At 43.5% G+C, this 6,419-nt stretch overlaps 1 non-coding gene across 1 annotated transcript; it reads right to left on the bottom strand.

Annotated features, from left to right (window-relative positions):
• Positions 1 to 805: 805 nt before the first annotated feature.
• trnat-agu (transfer RNA threonine (anticodon AGU)) lies at positions 806 to 879 on the bottom strand. Its single transcript has one exon. It is a non-coding gene; the product is annotated as a tRNA-Thr (tRNA).
• Between the last annotated feature and the right edge of the window lie 5,540 nt (positions 880 to 6,419).

Here is a 6,419-nt window from a genome sequence, read left to right as displayed (position 1 = left end):
CTGTTACATCATCACTCTGACAGTGGGAGGGGTTGATCCCACTATCTTCAGCATTAACCCTTTACATCCTTATACTACACTGTCTGTCCAAACAAATGGGTGGAGGGAACTTCCTTCATTTATTCAAACACTTGAAAATCAACTCAAAGCCATCAGAGAGAGAGAGGGAGAGAGAGTGTCAGAGAACTTCCTGCATCCAGTCCTGACCCTGTCATACTCAGCAGCTGCTCACCCAGACCCCACTCTCATCAACACTGAACATTGTTACAGAGACCCTTCAAATAATGTTTATAAAAGGCGGAAAAATTCAAAGTTCATCGCAGCCGGATTGAATGGAACAAAGTTTAATATCTTCTCACCGTCTCTCAATACCCACGAGACATAGGTTTTCTTATTTGGTTCCTTTGATTTTCCTTGTTCCTGATTGACAAATATTCCAAACCTCGGATCAACCTTCCCACTCGCGTCATGTCCCCAGTCTCGGTTAAAAGCAACACATAACGACACAAACACTCTGAAACATACAACACAGTCACACTTTCCTTCAGTGAGATTAATGTCGAGCTGTTTTCCAGATTGAATGTAACCGTGAACAAATTTGTATCAAAGAAGTTGCCTTTGGCGTATCAGCACTGAATTTCTGGACAAGGAGGAACAGCCATTCCCAACTCACATCCTTCACAAAGGCTGTTTTCTCCTGTGACTGAAATTCATCATGTAATTTGAATTCCAAGTTCAAGTTCACAAAACAGAGATATAAATGATTGACAAGGAAACTTCAGAAGCATATCACAAATGTGAAATAAGGCTCTGCTGGGAGTTGAACCCAGGCTCTTCTATTTACTAGACAGGTGCTTTAACCAACTAAGCTACAGAGTCAAATCACAGATGCTTGTGTAGTTGAAATCAGAGGAGGATCTGTTTATTCTCATCACACGTCTCCACTGGTCACAACATATTTAACTTTTCCTACTTATTGATATAGTCATATAGTCTATTTTTCCCAAAACTGAGAATGGAGGTGGAGGGGCGACATGATAGAGGTTGACAAAGTTATGAGCGGCAGAGACAGAGTGGATAGTCAGAAGCTTTTTCACAGGGCGGCAGAGTCAGTTACGAGGGGACATAGGTTTAAGGCAAGAGGGGCAAAGTTTAGAGGGGATGTGCGAGGCAAGTTCTTTACACAGAGGGTGGTGAGTGCCTGGAACTTGCTGCCGGGGAAGGTGGTGGAAGCAGGGAAGATAGCGACGTTTAAGAGGCATCTTGACAAATACATGAATAGGATGGGAAGAGAGGGATACGGTCCCCTGAAGTGCAGAAGGTTTTAGTTTAGACAGGCATCAAGATCGGCGCGGGCTTGGAGGGCCGAATGGCCTGTTCCTGTGCTGTACTGTTGTTTGTTCTTTGTACATAGATAACACGTTTATAGATATGGTCACCCCACAGCTTAAGAGTATGCAGGGAGAGAGGGAATGGGTGACCACCAGGCAGTCAAAAAGAATCAGGCAGGTAGTGCAGGACACCCCGAGTGCGTCTCACTCTCCAGCAGGTATTCAGTTCTGAATACAGAGGACAATGATGCTTCACCTGGGGAGTGCAGCCGGAGCCAAGTCCATGACACCATGGGTGACTCAGCAGCAAAGGGGAGTACAGGGAAGACTGGAAAAGCCATAGTGATAGGTGATTCAATCGTCAAGGGAACAATCAGGTGTTTCTATGGCCACAGACGTGAATCCAGGAATGGAGTGTTGGCTCCCTGGTGCCAGGGTCAAGGATGTCATTGAGCAGTTGCAGACCACCCTGAAGCGGGAGGGTGAACAGCCAGCAGTGGTAGTCCACATCAGAACCAACAACATAGGTAGATATAAGGATGTTGTGCTGCAGTCAGAACTTAGGGAGTGAGGTAAGAAATTAGCAAGCAGGACATCAAAAGTAATAATCTCCGGATTACTCCCAGTGCCACGTGCAAGTGAGTACAGGAATAGATGGATAAGACAGATGAATGTACAGGAATAGATGGATAAGACAGATGAACGTGTGGCTGGAAAGATGGTGCAGGAGGGAGGACTTTAGATTTTTGGGACAGGTTGGACGGGTTGCACCTGAACCGAGCCAGGACGGAGTTCCTTGCAGGATGTTTTGCTAGTGCTGTTGGGGAGGGTTTAAACTAGTTGGCAGGGAGATGGGGACTGGAAGGTAGAGTCAGATCAGAAATGAAAATGGAAGGCAGAAAATTAATGGAGTCTGGAAGAGAGAGGAAACACTGATTAGAAACTTCAAAACAAAAAATGTTGGCAGTGCTCAAGGATATCTAAATCAATGCAAGGAGCATAGCAAATGAAGCAGATGAGCTCAGGGCACAGTTAGACACATGGCAGTATGATATCATAGCTATTACACAAACATGGCTAAAGGAGGGACAGGCGTGGCAGCTCAATCTTCCTGGTTACAGGGTTTTCAGACGTGAGAGGGAAGGGGATAAAAAAGGAGGGGGAGTGGCAATTTTGGTCAAAGAAACTATTACAGCTGTGAGGAGGGATGATATGTTGGAAGGTTTATCAAATGAGACCGTATAGATTGAGCTGAGGAACAAAAAAGAGGCAATCACACTGCTGGGAGTGTACTATAGACCCCTAAACAGTCAGAGGGAGATGGAAGAGCAGATATGTAGGCAAATATCTGAGAAGTGCAAGAACAATAGGGCAGTAACAGTGGGGGATTTGTACCACCCAAACATTAACTGGGATACTTTTTGTGTAGAGGGAATTGAGGGAGCAGAATTCTTGAGGTGCATTCAGGAGTACTTTTTTAGCCAATATGTAGCAAGTCCAACAAGAGAGGGTGAAGTTTTAGACTTAGTTTTAGGAAATGAAGAGGGGCAGGTGGAAGGAGCGGCAGTGGGACAGCAATTTGGTGGTAGTGATCATAATTCAGTCAGTTTTAATATAATTATGGAAAGGACAAGGACAGAACAGGAGATAGTGTTCTCAATTGGGGGAAGACCAACTTTACTAAGGTGAAGATTGATTTACCGAAAGTGGACTGAAAACAGGTAATTGAAGGTAAATCAGTGTCAGAGCAGTGGGAAGAATTCAAAGGGGAGATTCCAGGGGTTCAGAGTCAACATGTTCCCACAAAGAAAAAGGGTGGGAAGGCCAAATCTAGAGCCCCATGGATGTCAAGGAGTTTACAGCTATAATAAGGCAGTAAAGGAAAGTTTATGCCCAACACAGAGAACTGAATACTACAGAAAGCCAAGAGGAGTATAGAATGTGGAGGGGGGAAATCAACATTGAAATTAGGAAAGTTAAGCGAGAGCATAAAAGAATATTGGCAATCAAAATTATGGTGAACCCAAAGATGTTTTATCAATACATTGAGAGTAAAAGGATAAATAAGGAAAGAATAGGGCACAGAAAAGACCAAAAAGGTAACCTATGTGTCGGGCAGAAGATGCTGGCATTGTTCTGAATAAATACTTTGCATCTGTCTTCACAAAAGAGGGGGAAGATGCATATATTGTAGATAAGGAAGAGGGGTGTGAAGTATGGATGTGATCCATACAGAGGGAGAGAGGACATATTAATGGGATTAGTGTATATGAAAGTTGATAAATCACGAGCGCCGGATGGAATGCACCTCAGGCTGTTAAAAAGAAGCAAGAGAGGAAATAGCAGAAGAGCTGATCATCATTTTCCAGACCTCACTGGATACAGGTGCGGTGATGGAGGATTGGAGGACTGCTAACGTTGTACCTTTGTTTAAAAAGGGAGTGAGGGAGACCAAATAATTACAGGCCAGTCAGTCTAACATCAGTAGTGGTCAAATTATTGGAATCTATTCTGAGAGACAGGATAAAATGTTACTTCGAAAGGCACAGATTAATCAAGGATAGTCAGCATGGATTTGTTAAGGGAAGATCTTGTCTAACCAACTTGATCGAAATTTTGAAGAATTAAGAAGGAAGATAGATGAGGGTAGTGCAGTTGATGTAGTCTTCACGGATGTAAATGTAGGGGGTATGAGTTTGCAGATGGCACAAAGATTGGCTGTGTGGTAAATAGCAAGGAGGATAGCTGTAGACTGCAGGAAGATCTTCATGGTCTGGTCAGATGGACAGAAAAATGGCAAATGGAATTCAATTCAGAAGTGTGAGTTGATGCACTTGGGGAGGTTAAACAAGGCAAAGGAATACACAATTAATGGGAGAGTACTGAGAGGTGTAGAGGAAGTGAGGGACCTTGGAGTAAATGTCCACAGATCCCTGAAGGTAGCAGGACAGGTCGTTAAGGTGGTAAGAAGGCATATGGAATTCTTTCCTTTATTAGCCGAGGTATAGATTTAAGAGCAGGGAGGTTATGCTGGAACTGTATAAATCATTAGTCAGGCCATAACGAATACTGTATGCAGTTCTTATTACAGAAAGGATGTAATTGCACTAGAGAGGGTGCAGAGGAGATTCACGAGGGTGTTGCCGGGATTGGAAAAATGCAGCTATGAGGAAAGACTGGATAGGCTGGGGCTGTTCTCCTAGGCACAGAGAAGGCTGAGGGGAAATCTCATTGAAACATACAAAATTTTGAGGTGCCTGGATAGAGTTGAAGTGAAGGGCCTATTTACCTTAGCAGAGAGGTCAGTGACTGGGGGAAACAGATTTAAAGTGATCTACACTAATGGAATTGATTCTGTATCTTTCCATTTCACAGTGTGGGTGAGTTCTGAACTGGTATCTAATTTGTGTCTCAGGTTACAATATCTTTCAGCACCTTAGAAACTTTCTCTGTAATGAATGTTGAACTTGTATGTAACTTGTATCTCAGGGTACACGATGGGGATGTTTAAACATCCTTTATCATGAATGGATGTGAGCTTTGAGTATGGTATTTAATTTAAATCTCAGGATACATCATTACGTTAGATTCTGTGCCATTCAATCAGTACCATGTGCCAATTCTATCTGATATTTAATTGATAGCTAAGTCTGCATTATATTTAGATTGACACATTGTATTTCAATCTGTTAATGAGTGTGACTTTGACCTGGGATTGAGGTATCTGACTGTCAATGGGACTGAATTGGGGTGAAATGGAAACAACGTATTTCTCTCCTGCTTTGTTTGATTGTTGGATTGAAAGTGTGTCTCTGGAACTCGGGATCAATGTGGGCCTGACGACGTCTGCAGTCTGAGACCAGGGAACTGATGAACTGTCTATCCCTCTGTACTCTGAGCGATAATGTACCTACTGTGTGTGAGAGAAGCTGGCTGCACTGTTCCTTGTGCCTCGAGTGCAGCAACCATCACATTCATCACGATTCCTTCAATTATTTGCCTGTATGAAGAAAAAATATGTCTTAACTCAAGAACAGGGGAGGTGCAAAATATCAAAGAGGTGAATTTAATTTCGCAATTAATAATCATTAAAAACACCCACAAATGAAAACCAGTGTCAGTATCTGTCTCCACTGAAGTACTGAAGCTCCCAGCTCCTGCATCACAAGTGTTCTGGGCAGATCCATCCAGACAAAACACTGCACTGGGATCGTCCCAACTGCTCGATGCTCTTCACATATTTCCAGCCACCCTGCTTCATATGCACAAATAAAGAAAAATAAAGCCCCATATGTATATCCCTCAATTCCTTTCTTCCCATACAGTTGTTCCACCTCCCCTTAAATGCATCGATATTATCGCCTCGACCTCTCCCTGTGGTTGCAAATTCCAGATTCTAACCACTCACTACATAAATATCTTTTTCATGAATTCCTCATTGGTTTTATGAATGTCGATTTTATATTTTTGGCTCTTGTTTCAGACAACACCACAAGAGGAAACATATCTGCATGTATTCTATAGAAGCCCTTCACTATTTCCTCACTTTTTTCATTTGTTAGTGTGATGTAGGCATCACTGGCTATGCCAGCATTTATTGCCCATTCCAAATTGCCCTTGACAAAATGGTGGTGAGCTGCCTTCTTGAGCTGCTGCAGTCCTTGAGATGTAGGAATTCCAACGGTGCTGTTTGGAAGGGAGTTCCAGGATTTTGACCCAGTGACAGTGCAGGAATGGTGATATAGTTCCAAGTCAGGATGGTGTGTGGCTTGGAGGGGAACTTGCAGGTGGTAGTGTTCCCATGCATCTGCTGCCCTTGTCCTTGTTGGTGGTAGAGGTTCCAGGTTTGGAAGGTACTGTCGAAGAAGCCTTGGTGTGTTGCTGCAGTGCATCTTTTAGCTGGTACGCACTGCTGCCACTGTGCATCAGTGGTGAATGGAGTGAATATTGAAGGTGGTGGATGTGGGCAATCAAACAGGCTACTTGAGTGTTGTTGGAGCTGCACTCATCCAGGCAAGTGGGCAGTATTCCATCACACTCCTGACTTGTGCCTTGTGAATGGTGGACGGATGTGGGGAAACAGGAGGT

The sequence above is a fragment of the Heterodontus francisci genome, unplaced genomic scaffold, assembly GCF_036365525.1.
Source record: "Heterodontus francisci isolate sHetFra1 unplaced genomic scaffold, sHetFra1.hap1 HAP1_SCAFFOLD_184, whole genome shotgun sequence".
Classification (NCBI taxonomy): domain Eukaryota; kingdom Metazoa; phylum Chordata; class Chondrichthyes; order Heterodontiformes; family Heterodontidae; genus Heterodontus; species Heterodontus francisci.
Note: the sequence above shows the minus strand (reverse complement) of the source record. Positions and strands in the feature narration are given on the sequence as shown.